This window comes from Schistocerca piceifrons, chromosome 7, assembly GCF_021461385.2.
Source record: "Schistocerca piceifrons isolate TAMUIC-IGC-003096 chromosome 7, iqSchPice1.1, whole genome shotgun sequence".
NCBI lineage: Eukaryota > Metazoa > Arthropoda > Insecta > Orthoptera > Acrididae > Schistocerca > Schistocerca piceifrons.
Window position 1 is genome coordinate 539,753,553 of NC_060144.1, and position 20,409 is coordinate 539,773,961.

Genomic DNA, 20,409 nt, shown 5'->3' on the forward strand with positions numbered 1-20,409 from the left:
CGTTCTCGCTTCCCGCGCACGGGGTGCCGGGTTCGATTCCCAGCAGGGTGGGCGATTTTCTCTGCCTCGTGATGACTGGGTGTTGTGTGTCTTTCATCATCATTGACTCACAAGTCGCCGAAGTAGCGTCAACTAAAAAGAACTTGCAATACGGCGGCCGTACTTCCCCGCATAGGGCCTGCCGGCCAACGATGCTTTAAGATCATTTTAGATCTTTAACAGGTAGGTTCCGTCAACATTCGAGTATTACGGAAATGCTCCATGAAACATGACTGAGAATGTGTAGAGAATCGATGTTTGTAGCTGACTGCAGAGCGATTTTAGTGCTACCAACACACACTCCCGGTAACTAACGCGAAGACAAAATGACACGTATCAGAGATCTGCCTCGCTCCATTTGCGAGTGGGACAGGAATGACAATAGTTGGGTCTCAAGCACCGTGTGTTGGAGACAGTTCCTGTTGTTATCTGCTAGACGATGTCGTTAAAATGCGGCAGCGCACTATTCCACTTCGGTACTAATCGTGTACAAATCGATAATATAGGTACGATGTACTCTACGCCATTCGGTGTACAGTGATGTCAGTGTAGGAAGGCAACACATCTTTTCTTTAGACAATTTCGACTGAGAAATGTGGAACATCGTGGAATGTTCCCTCTTGAGCCCATATTGTTCCAATGATTGGCACTGCTATAAATAGCCTTCAAAATGGCGTCATTCAGTTTCTTTTGGCACAAAACGAGGGCATCGCAGATATTCATAGGAGCTTGTATAATGTCTACGGAAACCTGGAAGCAAACAAAAGCAAGGTGAGTCGTTGCGCTAGGCATTATCATCATTCGACTGTTCTTTCTCATCCACCCTACAATCCGTATCTCGCACCTTCCGACATCCATCCGTTCGGCCCAATGTATGATGTACTCCGAAAGAAGCATGGAATGGTGGGCACTATAAACAAATATGGAGACAGATGTGGATGATGTGAGATTATTTACACAGCAATACTCTGGCTCTGATGTGATACCATCGGGCATACAGGCTCTCTCAATACGTAGGACTGTCACACTAAACGGAGGTTATGTTGAAGAACACGATTTTGTAGCAAAAAGAGTGGGTAATAATACGGTATATTTCTTACTTACCGAACACTCCTCGTAAATTGTCTGTGCCCCCAACAAAATTCTTCTCACCAGCAAGCTTCAGTGAAATTTTTCTGTCTCCACTACCTCCACAACGTCTTCAATGATCTTTGAATCAAGCCATGGATGAAACGAGTACTATTTGTTCAAAAATGGTTCAAATGGCTCTGAGCACTATGGGACTTAACTTCTGTGGTCATCAGTACCCTAGAACTTAGAACTACTTAAACCTAACTAACCTAAGGACATCACACACATCCATGCCCGAGGCAGGATTCGAACCTGCGACCGTAGCAGTCGCGCGGTTTACTATTTGTTCCTTTTACCTTTATCTGGCGTAATGAGAATAGTATTACATCCATGAAAATTGTTTATATTGTCATTTTACTTCCTGTCATTGCAGCGCGGAACTTCCTTGGCATCCATGATAAATTTTTAAGAATTAGGAACGCCATCTGTATTATTGACGCCGTGACTAGCAGCAAGACACAGCTATTCGTGTGACAGAGCGTTGTCACACAACTCCCATTTGTACGTTCCGTTTTCGTCATTCGTTTTGTGCAAAACAAACTCAAGTAAATCGTACTGCTCCACCACGAATATGTATAGGCATGCTTTTGGGGAGTTCTTGAAAGTTTTGAGCAGATATGAATAGAAAGTACAAATGAAAGGACCGATGGACACAACAAGTAGCAGGTGTTGGCAATGTTGTTAATAAGCAGACGGTTCTGCGAGGCAGGCTTACGACACCACTCGTAGTCGAGGAAGCATGGAATTTTGGGCACTATAAACCAATATGGAGACAGGTGTGCAGTAATCAACATAGGGCACTGACGTGCTTTGGAAAACCTATATGTTGCAGTTACAACAGTCCCTAGCAATCTATATGCTGATCGCAAAGTGGACCAGAAAAAACTGGCTTTATAATTAACACGGAACACTCCAATCGTCCCCTACAGAATGACTACGTCAGTGGCATAAGAAATGGAGTATAAATAAGTGAGCCTAAAGGCTCAAAGCAGGCAACCATGCCTCCATTCCATCCACGTCTGGAACCCAAGGTATGGCGATTCTTTAAGTCTTTGGCCAACCAAGAATATTACCTGGTGATGAATTTCAGTGGCCTACCTGCCTGCTGCCGGCCGGAGTGGCCGAGCGTTTTAGGCGCTACAGTCTGGAACCGCGCGACTTCTAAGGTCGCAGGTTCGAATCTTGCCTCGGGCATGGATGTGTGTGATGTCCTTAAGTTAGTTAGGTTTAAATAGTTCTAAGTTCTAGTTGACTGATGACCTCAGATGTTAAGTCCCATAGTGCTCAGAGCCATTTGAACCATTTTGAACCTGCCTACTGTACGAAGCGCCACGGCCGAGACGAGTTGGATCGTTGGATCCAAAACATATCACTGCATGGATGCAGGGCACACGGGGCTAGCCAGCCTCCGCTATCCTGGTGACATCGTCCGATGGACAGCAAACTGGGAAGGAACTGGGATACGATCTCGTGGTCTCCCGGGTCCGAAGCTGTCCTCGATCACGGACCGAGCCTCCCTGGGCAGGTGATTACAGCTGCTGAGGCTGTGCTACAATGACGGCTGGTGATTGTTACCCTTCGGCGTTTTGAATGACGATGTAGAGAAGAAGTTGAGGGTGTAGCCAGGTGCACACCCGAGGCACTTCCCGGTCGGCCGACACACACTGGCGGTCTCGCCGCCTACGTCGACACAGGAACCATTACGTCACCAGGACGGAGCGGCTGGGTGCCGTGCCAGCAGATATCTGTGCTGGTATTTGCACCAACACATATACACACGCTGTGCCACATTCGTCTGGATCAACAGAGGCACTGTGTATCCCTCGACGAAGTAAAAGTCGATGTCAAAGTTGTCTGTGTATCTCTGCGTGCCCCCACGTGATCACCCCTGTCTCCCAAACCAAATCTCTCAGTCGCCATGGTGCATTACGACACCGGAGATATAAGTTTCAGCAGTTAGTTCTGCGAAATATTAGGCAAAATGTACAATAGTTGTAGAATAAGATGAATCAATGAATTAAAATTGACTGTCTAACAGTACCTGACAGAAATGAACAAATTCTTCTATCCTCTGTAGTCTCGGAGCAGTGTCGAGTACGTAAGATCAGTTTCTACCGTGAGCGTGAATGCAGTATTTCAATATGGTGTTACTGCGGGTGTACTCTCCAGACTCAGGACTGAACAATGTATGCTGTTTGTTTGGAATCAACATTAGAATTCTGATATCAGCTGATCGTTAATTGTACTTTAAACGTAGTTTTTCCTCCGCGTTATCATCATTGCCTCAAAGGAGTAATTGCGTAGAGCTGGCAGGCTATGGATTCCACACAGTATTGCTTATTTTGAGAGTAGATCGGGTAATATGCTATACGTAATTATTTTAGCGGAAATTCCTAGCTGATGTGTACCGTCATCTAGCGCATGCTGTTTAAATGAATAAGGAAAATCAGTGTCCGTCAGGACGTAACACATCCACATGAATGCAATACGGGTGATCCTAAAAAAGTAAAACCACTTCATTTCATAACAGGTATGATACTTGTATGATTTAGAAGCAAAACGTTGTGTTTAAAACGAAAATGCTTCGGCTATTTGACGTTTAAAACATGTATTGCATATACTGAAAATCAAGAAGTATCAAAACGCTAGCCACCCGTCTTCGAACAAGAGGGTTAGTAACACGTCATGCGAGGATAAGCCTGAGCCTTTGACTTACCCTCGTGGATATCAGTGGTCAGCACTGGATGGACTGTACGATATTCAGATCTCTCCCCATTGGCTAACAAGCATTTAATGAAAACCGTGTATTTTTGCAAGTGACCAGTCTTATGACTGGTTTTATGCTGCCCGCCACGAGTTTCTCCCCTGTGCCAACCTCTTCATCTCAAAGTAGCACCTGCAACCTACATCTTCAATTATTTGTTGGATGTTTTCCATATTCTGTTTTCCTCTACAGTTTTTTCGTTCTACAACTACCTCTTGCACCATGGAAGTTATTTCCTGATGCCTTAACAGACGTTGTGTCGTCCTGTCCTTTCTTCTTGTCAGCGTTTCCCACATGTCCCTTTCTTCGACGATTCTGCGAAGAATCTCCTCATTCCGTATCTTATAAGTCCGTATAATGTTCAAAATTAATGTCTAGCGCCACATGTCAAATGCTTCGATTCTTTTCCATTCCGGTTTTCCAACAATCCATGTTTCTCTACCATACAGTCCTGTGCTCCAAACGTACATTCTCAGAGATTTCTTCGTCTAATTCAGACCAATGTTTGATACTAGCAGATCCCTCTTGGCCAGGAATGCTTTTTTCACATGTGCTAGCCCAATTTTTACATTCATCTTGCTCCATCCATTATGGGTTGTTTTGCTGCCTAGGTAACAGAACTCCTTGACTTCTTCTACTTCGTGGTCATCAGTTTTTACGTTAAGTTTCTCGTTGTTCTCATTTCTCTTACTTCACATTAGTTTCGTCTTTCTTCGATATGCTCTCAGTACCTATTCTGTTCCCGATAGTTTCGTTAGGTTCCTTCAACAGAACGTGTACTTCACCTTCACTTCCTGAGAAGACTGCAATGTTATCAGAAAATATTATTATTGATGTCCTTTCTCCTTCAATTTCAATACCACTCTTGAAGCTTTCTTCAAATTCCGTCATAACTTCTTTGTTGTAGTGAATTTCTTTAATAAGAACACACGCACTTGGTAACCCACTCTCATTGTTCTCTAACCTCTCTTGTATTTTCCTTATAGTTCAGCCCTATTTTTCTCAAAATTTGGAATATCTTGCTCCGTTTGACATTGTCGAAAGGATTTTCACTGTCGTCAGATCCTACGAACGTGTCTTGACTTTTCTTCGGTCTTGCTTCCAATGTCAAACGTAAGGTGCTTCACTGGTGCGTTTACTTTTCCTCATTCGAAACTGATCGACGTCTAATAGATCCTTAATTTCCTCTTCCATAAGATAAAATCGATTCTAATTATCTGCGTCAATCTTAGCAATCCAACACATGAAAGCCGCGGCGAGGAGTAGATAGTTAATGTAAATGAAACAAGACTGCGATCTACACGTGATTTATGGGAAGGTAATTCTGGTTGATTGCTCAGTTCTTCCCTGTGACTGCCAGAAGAACGAAAGAACTGCAGCTGGAACTAACATTTCTGATTGATATGTAATTAGACTACAGATGCCCGCTTAAGTACTGGATCTAGGCATGCGGACTGTCCCAACAGTGCGCTGCCAAACGCGTGCACATTCTCGCAGCCTGTTCGCCAGTGTTGCCACGTCTCACCATACTCACCTTTCTGAGACGTGGGCCAAGTGATCTGCCGCAGACTGCGACACATCAGATGGAGTCTGTAAGTCAGGTTGTAACAACAACAACAGTGTACTATTGTACAAATAATATTTTTTCTGATTTTTCGATAAATTTGTGTAATCGATGTTCCGATTTCATTTCTTTTTTGTTTTTTTGTTTCATGCCATTATGTTAAAGAAACTGTAAACAAATTTCAATGTGAATAATAATGTTTATGTCAAATTTCAAGCAATATTGTAATAGAATTGAAGTGTAACAAACGTTGAATCTATTGTAACATGTTTAAAATTGTAATTGTGCGTCTGGTCCATAAGTAGGCAATGTGTTAAGATATGTAGAATGCAAAACCTCTGGTGAATACCCTGTCTGTAGGGGAGCGGTAAAAGGTGGATGGCAGGCGAGCGCGGGAAAATGCACACGGGCGCTGCACGGCATAACGGGCTCAGAAGTAGTAGCCGGAGTTGGGCATTGGTCTGAGCAACACGTCCTGGATCGAGGAGGCTCTCCTGGAAGACGTAGTTTCATTGAGCCTCGGATATGCCGTTCCGACGCCTATACAGCATGGCCAACTTCCATAGGCACTAAATGGAAAAGTATTGCGACGCTATGAAGAAATGAAGTGCCGATACATCAAGAGCCATAGCTGTGATTGTATGTGTGCTCTGTGCCTCGCTATCTCGCCGCTCGCCAACCGCCACATCGATACAAACAGGTAGAAACTTTTAGTATTGTATTCGTGTGGACCAGTGTTACTTTTATTCCATACTGTTCAATAACAACTTAAATTTTACCAGAACTGTCCTATCGTTTAATTATCCTCACGACTAACCTAGACAGGGTCCTTTCCAAATGTTGTGCAATCCGAGTGTCCCGAAATGAAGACTTAACGTTTGTGTTAATAATAATTACCTGCAGACCTAGCTATGTTAGAATGATGTTTAAAGAACTATTTTGTTAATGAACTAATTGAGGAATAACAAAGGTCTGACAAAGTTGGAAGATAATTTTGATATTGATTTAGTAATGAAGTTTAATTATTTCAAGACAGATATAATGGTATTTAAATGAGCAGGAAATAAAATGAAAACAGTAGTAACTAATATATTTCAAATCTTGAGCACATAATGATTTCAGTAATTAATTGTTTTAAAACAGTGATCATAACAGTTTCAGGGTCCCCTCCCCTTTTATATTCATTTGAATTCTGAAGTGTTCTAAACTGATTTGACCAGCAAGGTCAAAGCCAAAATAGAAACCAAAATTTATCAGTGTTTTACCTTTATCAACATTGACATTGTGTGTGTGTTTCGAAAGTGCTATTTCTAGGGTAACTTATGCCCGATTTTAATCAGATCAATAGACAGTACGAAGTTTTGTAGTAAACATTATAGTGTAATCTTATGTATTTATGGTTTACCCATATTAGTACAGAAAGTTAAATTATCAGTTCAGTAGATTTTCTGGTTCTAAAATTTACCATATTATGCAGTGTTATTACGTGTGGTTTTGCATTAACGTACATCAACTTGTACAGGGAAGAAACTCAGTTAATGCCTAATTAGGCTGGCGACTGTATTATTAACAAATTGGTAGCATCTTCTGTGTTGTTTCTTGTCCGTCCTGACGTGCGGTTGCATTTCGAACTTGCTTGACGTATCATTGTTACTACAGAGTGGGTGTAAGTCAGATTCGCCTCCATTCAGGTACACGCGGTCAATATCTATACAAAAATCCTGTCTCGTAAGGTAAACCCCACTCACTTACCGTAGTACAGGCTTTAATTAGTAATGTGTGCCACACGCGCACGTTACAAGGTGACCACTGAATCCTGAATCCTCCTGAATACAATTTTCCTCATACACATTTCCCACTAAATTCCACTCCCTCTTGTCTCGATCAGAAGTATATTCTATATCGAAAACTTGGTTCATTTTCCACCGTGGAAGTACACGCAGTATTCAGGCGCGCAAGAAAATGGCTTTACACAGTGCTCACCACCGATGTATTTGTTCTTTTTGGTCATCATTCTAGTGACTGGTTTGATGCGGCCCGCCACGAATTCCTTTCCTGTGCTAACCTTTTCATCTCAGAGTAGCACATGCAACCTACGTCCTGAATTATAAGCATTACTTATTACAGTCTCTGTCTTCCTCTACAGTTTTAGCCCTCTACAGCTCCCTCTAGTACCATGGAAGTCATTCCCTCATGTCTTAGCAGATGTCCTATCATCCTGTCCCTTCTCCATATCAGTGTTTTCCACATATTCCTTTCCTCTCCGATTCTGCGTAGAACCTCCTCATTCCTTACCTTATCAGTCCACCTAATTTTCAACATTCGTCTATAGCACCACATCTCAAATGCCTCGATTCTCTTCTGTTCCGGTTTTCCCACAGTCCATGTTTCACTACCATACAATGCTGTACTCCAGACGTACATCCTCAGAAATTTCTTCCTCAAATTAAGGCCGGTATTTGATATTAGTGGACTTCTCTTGGCCAGAAATGCCTTTTTTGCCATAGCGAGTCTGCTTTTGATGTCCTCCTTGCTCCGGCCGTCATTGGTTATTTTACTGACTAGGTAGCAGAATTCTTTAACTTCATTGACTTCGTGACCATCAATCCCGATGTTAAGTTCCTCGCTGTTCTCATTTCTACTACTTTTCCTTACCTTCGTCTTTCTCCGATTTACTCTCAAACCATACTGTGTACTCATTAGACTGTTCATTCCGTTCAGCAGATCATTTAATTCTTCTTCACTTTCACTCACGATAGCAATGTCATCAGCGTATCGTATCATTGATATCCTTTCACCTTGTGTTTTAATTCCACTCCTGAACCTTTCTTTTATTTCCATCATTGCTTCCTCGATGTATAGATTGAAGAGTACGGGCGAAAGGCTACAGCCTTGTCTTACACCCTTCTTAATACGAGCACTTCGTTCTTGATCGTCCAGTCTTATTATTCCCTCTTGGTTGTTGTACATATTGTATATGACCCGTCTCTCCCTATAGCTTACTCCTACTTTTTTCAGAATCTCGAACAGCTTGCGCCATTTTATATTGTCGAACGCTTTTTCCAGGTCGACAAATCCTATGAAAGTTTCTTGATTTTTCTGTAGCCTTGCTTCCATTACAAGCCGTAACGTTAGAATTGCCTCTCTCGTCCCTTTACTTTTCCTAAAGCCAAACTGATCGTCACCTAGCGCATTCTCAATTTTCTTTTCTATTCTTCTGTATATTATTCTTGTAAGCAGCTTCGATGCGTGAGCTGTTAAGCTGACTGTGAGATAATCCTCGCACTTGTCAGCTCTTGCCGTCTTCGGAACTGTGTGGATGATCCTTTTCCGAAAGTCAGATGGTATATCGCCAGACTCATATATTCTACACACCAACGTGAAAAGTCGTTTTGTTGCCACATCCCCCAATGATTTTAGAAATTCTGATGGAATGTTATCTACCCCTTCTGCCTTATTTGACCGTAAGTCCTCCAAAGCTATTTTAAATTCCGATTCTAATACTGGATCCCCTATCTCTTCTAAATCGACTCCTGTTTCTTCTTCTATCACATCAGACAAATCTTCACCCTCATAGAGGCTTTCAATGTATTCTTTCCACCTATCTGCTCTCTCCTCTGCATTTAACAGTGGAATTCCCATTGTACTCTTAATGTTACCACCGTTGCTTTTAATGTCACCAATGGTTGTTTTGACTTTCCTGTATGCTGAGTCTGTCCTTCCGGCAATCATATCTTTTTCGATGTCTTCACATTTTTCCTGCAGACATTTCGTCTTAGCTTCCCTGCAGTTCCTACCTATTTCATTCCTCAGTGACTTGTATTTCTGTATTCCTGATTTTCCCGGAACATGTTTGTACTTCCTCCTTTCATCAATCAACTGAAGTATTTCTTCTGTTACCCATGGTTTCTTCGCAGCTACCTTCTTTGTACCTATGTTTTCCTTCCCAACTTCTGTGATGGCCCTTTTTAGAGATGTCCATTCCTCTTCAACTGTACTGCCTACTGCGCTATTCCTTATTGCTGTATCTATAGCGTTATAGAACTTCAAACGTATCTCGTCAATCCTTAGTACTTCCGTATCCCACTTATTTGCGTATTGATTCTTCCTGACTAATGTCTTGAACTTCAGCCTACTCTTCATCACTACTATATTATGATCTGAGTCTATATCAGCTCCAGGGTACGCCTTACAATCCAGTATCTGATTTCGGAATCTCTGTCTCACCATGATGTAATCTAATTGAAATCTTCCCGTATCTCCCGGCCTTTTCCAAGTATACCTCCTCCTCTTGTTATTCTTGAACAAGGTATTCGCTATTACTAGCTGAAACGTGTTACACAACTCAATTAGTCTTTCTCCTCTTTCATTCCTTGTCCCAAGCCCATATTCTCCTGCAACTTTTTCTACTACTCCTTCCCCTACAACTGCATTCCAGTCGCCCATGAGTATTAGATTTTCGTCCCCCTTTACATACTGCATTACCCTTTCAATATCCTCATACACTTTCTCTATCTGTTCATCTTCAGCTTGCGACGACGGCATGTATACCTGAACTATCGTTGTCGGTGTTGGTCTGCTGTCGATTCTGATTAGAACAACCCGGTCACTGAACTGTTCATAGTAACACACCTTCTGCCCTACCTTCCTATTCATAACGAATCCTACACCTGTTATACCATTTTCTGCTGCTGTTGATTTTACCCGATTCTCATCTGACCAGAAATCCTTGTCTTCCTTCCACTTCACTTCACTGACCCCTACTATATCTAGATTGGGCCTTTGCATTTCCCTTTTCAGATTTTATAGTTTCCCTACCACGTCCAAGCTTCGGACGTTCCACGCCCCGACTCGTAGAACGTTATGATTTCGTTGATTATTCAATCTTTTTCTCATGGTAACCTCCCCTTGGCAGTCCCCTACCAGAGATCCGAATGGGGGACTATTCCGGATTCTTTTGCCAATGAAGAGATCATCGTGACACTTCTTCAAATACAGGCCACATGTCCTGTGGATACACGTTATGTGTCATTAATGCATTGGTTTCCATTGCCTTCTGCATCCTCATGTCGTTGATCATTGCTAATTCTTCCGCCTTTAGGGGCAATTTCCCACCCCTAGGGCAAGAGAGTGCCCTGAACCTCTATCCGCTCCTCCGCCCTCTTTGACAAGACCGTTGGCAGCATGAGGCTGACTTCTTATGCCGGATGTCTTCTGCCGCCAAAGCTGATTATTTATCAAAATTCAGGGAGTGGCGGGGATCGATCCCGGGACCGAATACGTTTTGATCATGAATCAAAGACGCCACCCCTAGACCACGGACACATATTTGTTAGTAAGACAATAATCCCCCTTCCCTCCAAACATCTAAACCTTCTTAAAAGATTCGGAGTTTCTCTCTTACTCTTCAGCCTGTTTGATGTTTTAGCCACTGTGGTCACCTCCACAGAAACATTCCTCGAAAACTTCAATTACCTAATCTGCTGTTTAGGTTGGTCAATGAGAGGGGCGCTTAGAGCTGTGGGTCAGAGATCGTTCACATCACGCAGTCTGGCAACGGAGCATCTGCCCCATGGTCAACAAAGAGAAAAGAATTTCTGTTTACGAAGCAGGCCTGCCACTTTTCAGGGCACGCCAAGACATTCATCTATTGCTTCTCGTATTGCACACCCAAAAACGCAGCTTAACAGTAAAAAACAATGTTGCTTTGAATTTTGTCTGGTTCGGGTGCCCCTGCATGCGAAAACTGTGACACTCTGCATAATACAAGTTTTGTCAAGCCGTTCTAACTATTTCAGTGAAAGTAGCCCTCGACCCATGTTGCACAGAGCGCATAGCATTGCGCGAGTCCAGCAGGAACGTACGATGTGAAAAACAAACGAAGGTTGCAGTTGAAGCTGCAGTAATCTGCTCCTAATGTCTGTGACTCTGCCTGTAACCGACGATTCGATGCTGCTCAGAGGGCCGAAATATAGCAGTATGCTGACCGTGCATGTCCTCCGGGCATGCTGCGTCGCGTTCTCCACCTGAGAACTTCGATTCACATTAGCCACACCTAACAGCCATCATGTACTCACAGTACAATTCATCTGTAGGAATGGCTTTCCTTCCGAACTGAAATTAAGCTCACTTAGAGATGAAACTTTAATCAGCACATACTATACATGGAATTACAGGAGTTCAGTTTGGTGGTGCCCGATCGTGGTGTTGGTGTCGCAACAAGTTCACTCTCTGTCCGTACACAATCCTACCACTGTAATCCGTTTTCCCCGAAAGTGTAACGACTTACTGACGTACTACCCTCGCTTTGCTCTGTGAAATCTGTTAAACTTATAAATGATATTTTGGATAAAATAATTTTGGTTATAGGGCCGTGTCCTTGTAAATATTGAAACAGCTAAAATGCGGACGTTTCGAGCGAGTTGCTGCGGTCCTCTTCAGGCGAATCAGTGATGTTGCTGGTGATGTCTTCCGTTGTAAACTGTCGTTGGACAGTTTGAAGAGTATGTCAAGGACGGGTGGCTGCACATTACGCTATTGCTGTGCTACCCTGGTGGGTGATTGGAAGGCAACTCCAACTGGTAGAATGTAGCGTACAGGCTATATGTTTGCTGTACCACTCTGGTGGGTTATTGGTGGACACACTCTCGTTGCTTGGAAGGCAATAACGAATCGGCAGCTTGTATCCGGGGAAAGGTGTCTTCCTACAGCGAAACGTTACGGACGCACGGCAGTTCTATCGCGTCCGCCGTCTACACTGCCAAATTTGGGTCAAGTGGCGTGGCCTGGCTGAAGGCGCCGGCAGCCAGGCAGCAGGTAATTTGCAGCCGTACTCCCTATTTCTCTTGTTAGGGAGTTTAATAATGTCAATAGCCTCTCTCATTTTCCTTGCTGAATCGGCGGCTGTCGAGCAAGCACGCCAGGTTCTTTTGGAAACTGAGAGGACGTCCACATTCCTGGTGGCGTTTTGCTGCTTCTGACTTGTTGTTCTGTCCCTGTCGTACATAAAGTTCATGCCCCAAAACCCGAGTGCAACGGGTTGACTAGACATGGAGGACTGGAGGTGGTGGGTAATGCTGGTTGTGTTGTGTGTATGATGGCCATTAAAATTGCGACACCACCAAGATGACGTGCTACAGAAGCGAAATTTAACCAACAAGAAAAAGACGCTGTGATATGCGAATGATTAGCTTTTCAGAGCATTCACACAAGGTTGGCGCCGGTGGCGACACCTACCACGTGCTATCACGAGGAGAGTTTCCAACCGATTTCTCATACAATCACAGCAGTTGACCGGCGTTGCCTGGTGAAACGTTGTTGTGATGTCTCGTGTAAGGAGGAGAAATGCGTACCATCACGTTTCCGACTTTGACAAAGGTCAGATTGTAGCCTATAGCGATTGCGGTTCATCGTATCGCGACATTGCTGCTCCCTTTGCTCGAGATCCAATTACTGTTAGCAGAATAGTGAATCTGTGGCTGCAGGAGGGTAATTCGGGACGCCGTGCTGGATCCCAACGGCCTCGTATCACTAGCAGTCGAGATAGCAGGCACCTTATCCGCATGGCTGTAACGGATCGTGCAGCCACGTCTCGATCCCTCAGTCAACAGATGGTGACGTTTGCAAGACAACAACCATCTGCACGAACAGTTCGACGACGTTTGCAGCAGCATGGACTATCATCTCGGAGACCATGGCTGCGGTTACCCTTGACGCTGCATCACAGACAGGAACGCCACGACGAACGTGGGTGCACGAATGGCAAAACATAATTTTTTCGGATGACTCTTGGTTCTGTTTACAGCATCATGATGGTTGCATCCGTGTTTGGCGACACCGCGGTGAACGCACGTTATAAGCGTGTATTCGTCATCGCCATACTGGCGTATCACCCAGCGTGATGGTATGGGGTGCCATTGATTACACGCCTCGGTCACCTCTTGTTCGCATTGACGGCACTTTGAACAGTGGACGTTACATTTCAGATGTGTTATGACCCGTGGCTCTTCCCTTCGTTCGATCCCTGCGAAAACCTACATTTCAGCAGGATAATGCACGACCGCTTTTGCAGGTCGTGTACTGGCCTTACTGGATACAGGAAATGATCGACTGCTGGCGAGGCCAGCACATTCTCCAGATCTCGCACCAATTGCAAACGTCTGGTCAATTGAGGCCGAGCAACTGGCTCGCAACAATACGCCAGTCACTACTCTTGATGAACTGTGGTAACGTCTTGAAGCTGCATGGGCAGCTGTACTTGTACACGCCATCTAAGCTCTGTTTGACTCAATGAACAGGCGTATCAAGGCCGTTATTACGGCTAGAGGTGGTTGTTCTGGGTACTCATTTCTCAGGATCTATGCACCCAAATTGCTTGAAAATGTAATAACGTGTCAGTTCCAGTACAATATATTTGTACAATGAATACCCGTTTATCATCTGCATTTCTTCCTTGTGTAGCAGTTTTAATTGCCAGTAGTGTATAATAAAGCAAAAGGAATGAATGAAGCACTGAGTCAGTGCACTGTCTATTCATCCTATTACCAGTAATTGGCCACAGGCTGCAACAACGGTTCTACATTGTCATATTCAGTTAAGCTAATTGGAGAGGTTAAAAAATTTAATCTAGGACCCTAACGTACGCTTTAGCTCGTCACACCCCTTGAGGGTGCTAATAGCTACCGTTACGTAGGAGGGTAGTGAAATTCCATTATACTTCAAACAAGCATAAACTTTGTAGCAGGCGTTTCACAATGTGGCAGTAGTAAACGTACCAAACAGCTGTTTGAATTTAGTGTGCTAATCGATGTATAGCTTTTATTACCTGCCAAGGAATGCAAAATTATCGACTTATTTCCTCTACTCTATACGTTGAATGATAACTTATTACAAAAGAATGCACTAAGCAAACATGATTTCAGAACGTGATTTGCTAAATCTAGAATGACGGTGAAAGAAATTACGCTAATCTCTACTGCAACTGAGGGGACAGAAGCTCCTCCCTGCACCATAACTTTCACTTTTAATATACGTCGTCATACTGAACCGACTAAACCGCCTGCTCTCCGTCCGATTGCTGCACGTCATTTCAGCAGCCCACAGCGAATGCAAACGCAAACACTTTGCGGCCGCTGTGGCTGACCACATATACCCAACAGCTGCAGGGCGCAAACTGAAATGTTTAGCTGCAGCGAAACATGTTTCACCTCAGCTTTCCTAGTAATCGAAGCAGAGAGAGAGAGAGAGTAATCATGCAGGAAAATAAAGGAATACATTGGTACACAGCCAAAGCTCTTCCAGATGTACTCAGTTTTCTTATCATAGACGATTATTATTGTGTGGCTAAGTTTTGGCTAGTCTTTAGTAATTAATTTCATGTTCTGGGATATACAGTGACCTCAAAGGTTTTACTTAAGTAATGCCTTTCTCATACTGGACCTGAAATGACGTTTCACTCATCATCCTTTATGTCGGTTTGATGCATCTCACCATTTACCAGCCATCTTCTTCATTTCAGCACATCACGACCATTTAGTATGTGTGTTTTCCTTCCACCATCCCTTCAGCTAGGCTTTTCACTAGTGACTGTACTTGCAGTTCTTTTCAGTTACTTTCTCTCTGCAACTAGTTATTTTCTGTATCACGCTGGATACTTAATAATAAATAAAACATGACTTTTGTGACTTCTTTGCTAAGCCATAAGATTATCTTCGAGATTTTCTGGCAAAATGGCACACCAAATGCTTTGCAAATCGTTATGATAGCAGGCTACCTAGCAGTCGTGACATAAAGCCACGCAGGAAGAATGCGAACATACTGCAAATCAATAGGAGTATTGCGCAGTACTATATTGATCGCTAACTAAGAAGCCACCAGCTGATAAACCACTGACTTTATTTGGCGCATTTCGGATAGAACCCATCTTCAGATTTTCTGCAAACCATAAATACATAGCAAGTAACAGAAAATATATAAGAACATGAACCTGAAAGTATAATCAAAATGAAACAGATGAAATGCACATATAATGAAGACGGTATGTAAGAAACAAATCTGCCAGTGGTAGATTAACTGACTAGCTACAACTGATAAAAATGTTCTTTTCTTTTTGTAAGGAATGTGGTATACAAATTTGAAACTCTTATAGAACAGTTACACACCTTCAAAGCTTCATATAAAATTACATAAATAAAACAAGTGAAGGAAGCCAATTTAAAAATGTACAAAGAAATAGAAATGATAAAAGCATGGGGCAAGGACTGAAATCCTCGTAATAATAGTAACACTGAGCAGTATTCTCAAAACCAGCACAGATGGGCCTGATCCACATCAGGGATTCCTACTACTAGATCTGATGATGATCTATGAAGTACATCAAAACCAGTCTTCAATAAATAAAAAGTAACAACTTGTACACCACCACGACTGTGTGTGCTAAATACTTATAATACTGTTACGTCGCTGTTTCCTAGAGTAATCTTCCAAAAATTCTTTTCAGATGTGCATAGCTACTGCAACCTACAGGGCAATCAAAAATCCACCAACTTTTGAAAACTCAATACTTCACGGTAGAAAAATAAAAGTTGACGCACATACTTGAAATGACTTGTGGCTTTATTGAAGCCGAAAAGCTGCACAAAATGACCAAAATATAACGTTTCATATTATACAGAAACAATAGTTCGCATAACAGTTGGGTTTTAGCAAAGACGATTTTATAACAAATGCTGAGCATGTCGACCATTAGACGTCAACAATATCTGCAGCAACACTGTGCACCATATCAGTAGGTATGATGAGAAATTTCCGTCGGATGTTGTCTTTAAGCATCCGTAATAAGATCGGACGGTAGCGGTAGACTTGCGAGGTTACCACAAGGTTACCCATTACGCGTGTCGGTCACCTCTCGTTCGCATTGACGGCACTTTGAACAGTGGACGTTACATTTCAGATGTGTTGTGACCCGTGGCTCTACCCTTAATTCGATCCCTGCAAAACCCTATGTTTCAGCAGGATAATGCACGACCGCATGTTGCAGGTCCTGTACGGGCCTTTCTGGATACAGAAATGTTCGACTGCTGCCCTGGCCAGCACATTCTCCAGATCTCTCACCAATTGAAAACGTCTGGTAAATGTTGGCCGAGCAACTGACTCGTCATAATACGCCAGTCACTACTCTTGATGAACTGTGGTATCGTGTTGATGCTGCATGGGCAGCTGCACCTGTACACTCCATCCAAGCTGTGTTTGACTCAATGCCCAGGCCTATCGAGGTCGTTATTACGGCCAGAGGCCATTGTTCTGGGTACTGATTTCTCAGGATCAATGCACCCAAATTACATGAAAATGTAATCACATGTCAGTTCTAGTATAATATATTTGTCCAATGAATAGCCGTTTATCATCTGCATTTCTTCTTGGTGTAGCAATTTTAATGGCCAGCAGTGTAGTTATATTCGATGATAAAATATTTACCTTTTTGAGGAAAGCTTTACTTTTTACACGAGTGTGTGTAACACATCCACTTTGACTTTGGTTAAGGAGGTAAGAAACGGTAAGATGGCGGTGGAAGACGAGTGTAAATTGTAGCAGTGGGCACAGAAACAATGAAAATGGTCATTACTGAAAAAATAGCAATTGTCTAGAATTAAGTGCTGCTTGGACAAAAACTGTAAAACCTTACGAATCTAACGGACTTGGTCCAATACCGAAATATTGGACCGTCGGTCGTTTACCCTGGAGGGGGATGCAGGACGAAGAGCTAATTACTTCTGTGAGTTTCTCAGTTTCTTGTGGCTCATGTTGTTGTCCATTGTTAGTGTTTCATCTGCTGCTATATTCAGCCTGGGTCAGCCAATATCCTGTTGTTAGTGAAGGGCAGACAGAATCACAATCAGTGCGTTACGTTGAGGATATACACGGTACAGTCACGTTAATGTAACTATCGTCTACGTTCATCTACAACGTGCAATACCGACTCACAGATGGAAGGTGTCAGCACTACCAGTAGAGGGTATTCAAAGCGTGTCTGGGGGTATGCGAAAAGCGATGGAGTCGTTGTGGCAATGCAGAGAGATTTATCTGACGTCCAAAATGGCATGACCGCTTGATTTCGGGCAAGTATCGCAACTCGATGTCCTCCGAGTGGCGACAAGTGTCCTTTTCAGATGAATGATGTATTATGCTCCGTGGGACAGTTGGCCGTTGCCGTGTATGGCGCGAAGCTCCTGCAATATTCATAATGCATCAGCCGATATCCTGCTGTTAATGAAGGATAGACATTATCACAAGTAAGGTTTGAGGAAGGAGCGGTATGGAGAATGTTTTCCTGGCATTCACTGAGTGATCTCGTTATTCTGGAAGGCACAGTTTGTAAGGGATCCTTGATCCCACGAACATAGATGCTAGTATCCGACGCCCAAGTCGATAGCAGACAGGAGTAGATTGTCGAGCGCTGCGGGAGGCAGTAAGACGAGTGTCGAATGACGAGTAGTACTGTAGAGACGAGCAAGAATGGTGGTCGAGTGAATAGTAAACGGAAAATTCACCAGAGTATGACAAATGAGCGTGTACCCCTGATCGTCGTGGGGTGTGCCCTCATCGATACCGATTCGCGAGTGATATGAAACCAAAGTGACAAGTGCCGAATTACGTGTTTTGCGTCAACCACGTCGGCCAGCAACAACCATAGATTGTAGTGAGGATTGTTGTGTGAATGTTAACCATCATCATTGCGTGTGACGAAGTACTTAAAATCGGCAACCAATAAAAGAAATAACCGTAATTAGACGTGTAAGGCGAATGTAGCAACTGCCTCAGATTTTGTGTGCTAGTAGAAAATACATATCAGTCTGTACATCGTAACCTTTGTGGTCCTTAATAATAGACAAATTTTCAATCATTCTACTATTGAGTCTCAGAACAACCGCGCTCGGTTGAAATACCCCTGAAACCACAGCAGAAAAACCGATGGCCTTTCATCCATTAAGCACACGGTCGTATAATTATAATTGGTGTTTTGCGGCTTCGGTAAATTGCACAAAATCCAATAAAGGACATAACGGGGGTTTTTCAAGTTGATGAACACAAGTATGTATCTATCCATGGGGACCATGCTCACCCATACCTGCTGTTTTTTTTTTTCTTTTTTTCCTCGGCACAATGGCATCTATCAGGAGGACAGCGCAACGTGTCACACAGCTTGCATTGTACGTACGTCGAAGAACACCAGGGTAAGTTTCATGTACTTCCCTGGCCACCAAACTGCCCGGTCTTAAACCCTATCGAGAATCACAGGAAATAACTCCATCGGTCTGTTCGCGCCACTGATCTTCACTGGAGAAACCTGGCGCAGCTGGCCACGGCAACGGAGTCGGCGTGGCTCTGCAACCTAGTCCGTACCTTCCAGAACCTCACTGGCTCTCTTCCTGGAGGCCTTGCAGCGGCCCACACTGCAAAAGGCGGTTATTCAGGCTTCTGACAGATGGTCACATTAATATGAGTTTACAGTGTAGCTAAGTAACGCTTTTACATGTCAAGTAATGCAGCCAGGATATCACAAGAGTGATTAAAATGAACGATAGAAAGTAATCTCTAGGAAGATAGCTGCACGTCAAAAAAGGTGTCAAAAAAGACGTACATAACATTTCTGCCACAAGACTGAAGAGTTTTACTAAAGTTCACAGCTGCGTAATGGAGAGGAAATCCACTCCAAATAACGTAATTTCTATTCCAAAAGAGGTAGAGGTTGACAATATGTATGAAACACCACGTGCTGTGAGCTGTCTAAAGGTATTAAATGATTAATGACCTTTAATTGGTTTTGCCCAATTGAATGCAGTGGCTATTTACAAGCAATATCGCCTCATCAATGCAACTCAGAGCAAACAATACGCTGGAAAAGAGCTCTCATCAATTTTTCACCATCACAGTCCTCTGTATGTTAATGAGGCTACGTTTTTTTTTCTTTTTTTGCAACGGTAAACGATTTTCAAAACCAATGAGCGACTGATCTTTCGTTGCTGACTCATAAGTTAGGTCCAGCGAGCTGTTTCGACTATAATGTTCGACCCGTAGCGATTCAGCACAGTTATTTCAGCTTTATTTTATAGGCGTGTTTGTGGCTGGCCGGCAAATAACGAGGGCTCCTGCCTCGTTAGTACGAAACACATGAATAAAATATGTGGAAACTAATAATTCGGATCAGAAATTTCTCGTGACGAGTTTCTGTGACACGCTTAGTTCAAATGGTGATACAACCGCTACGACGTGGACGCCATAACGCCACCATAGCGCTATTTCCTCTGGCGCTGTTATCTTTAAAATGAAAAGCACGCACATGCAACAGCACCCATTTCGCTTTACGGCAGCAAATGAAGTTAACACGCCGTTGGTGTGCCACACAAAAATTAGCCCACTGAATAAGTGCTTCCGTCTTTTATTTTTCCACTCCACAAGTGCCGCATGCGTAATTCGCTTCATGAATATGCAGAGCCAAACGAACAGTCAGCCATTCCATATATATTCCGTATCCAGCACAAGACTGCCTGCTGTAGAGGAACCAGCAAGGTCCCACACGATACAGATATTTACAGTTATCTCAGCACCGTTGTCATGTCCAATACTCAACCACATCCTCAGCCCCCTCGCTTAATTTCCTCTGTGAAGTTTGGCAAGTATGGGAGATGAACTGGTGGGAACGAAGCCATAGGGGCTAGTCCTGAACTGTACCTAGATAACTGAAGAATTGCAGAGCATTTGTCCACGGAAGTTGGAGATTCCGGATATGAGTACCGGTCTAGCACGTAGTTTAAATCTACAACGTACTTTCACATTCGCTCAGTGTTTGAAGTCAGAACAGTACACTACAATTGTGACATGAAGTGGCGCATGATAGCACAGCGATTTATTC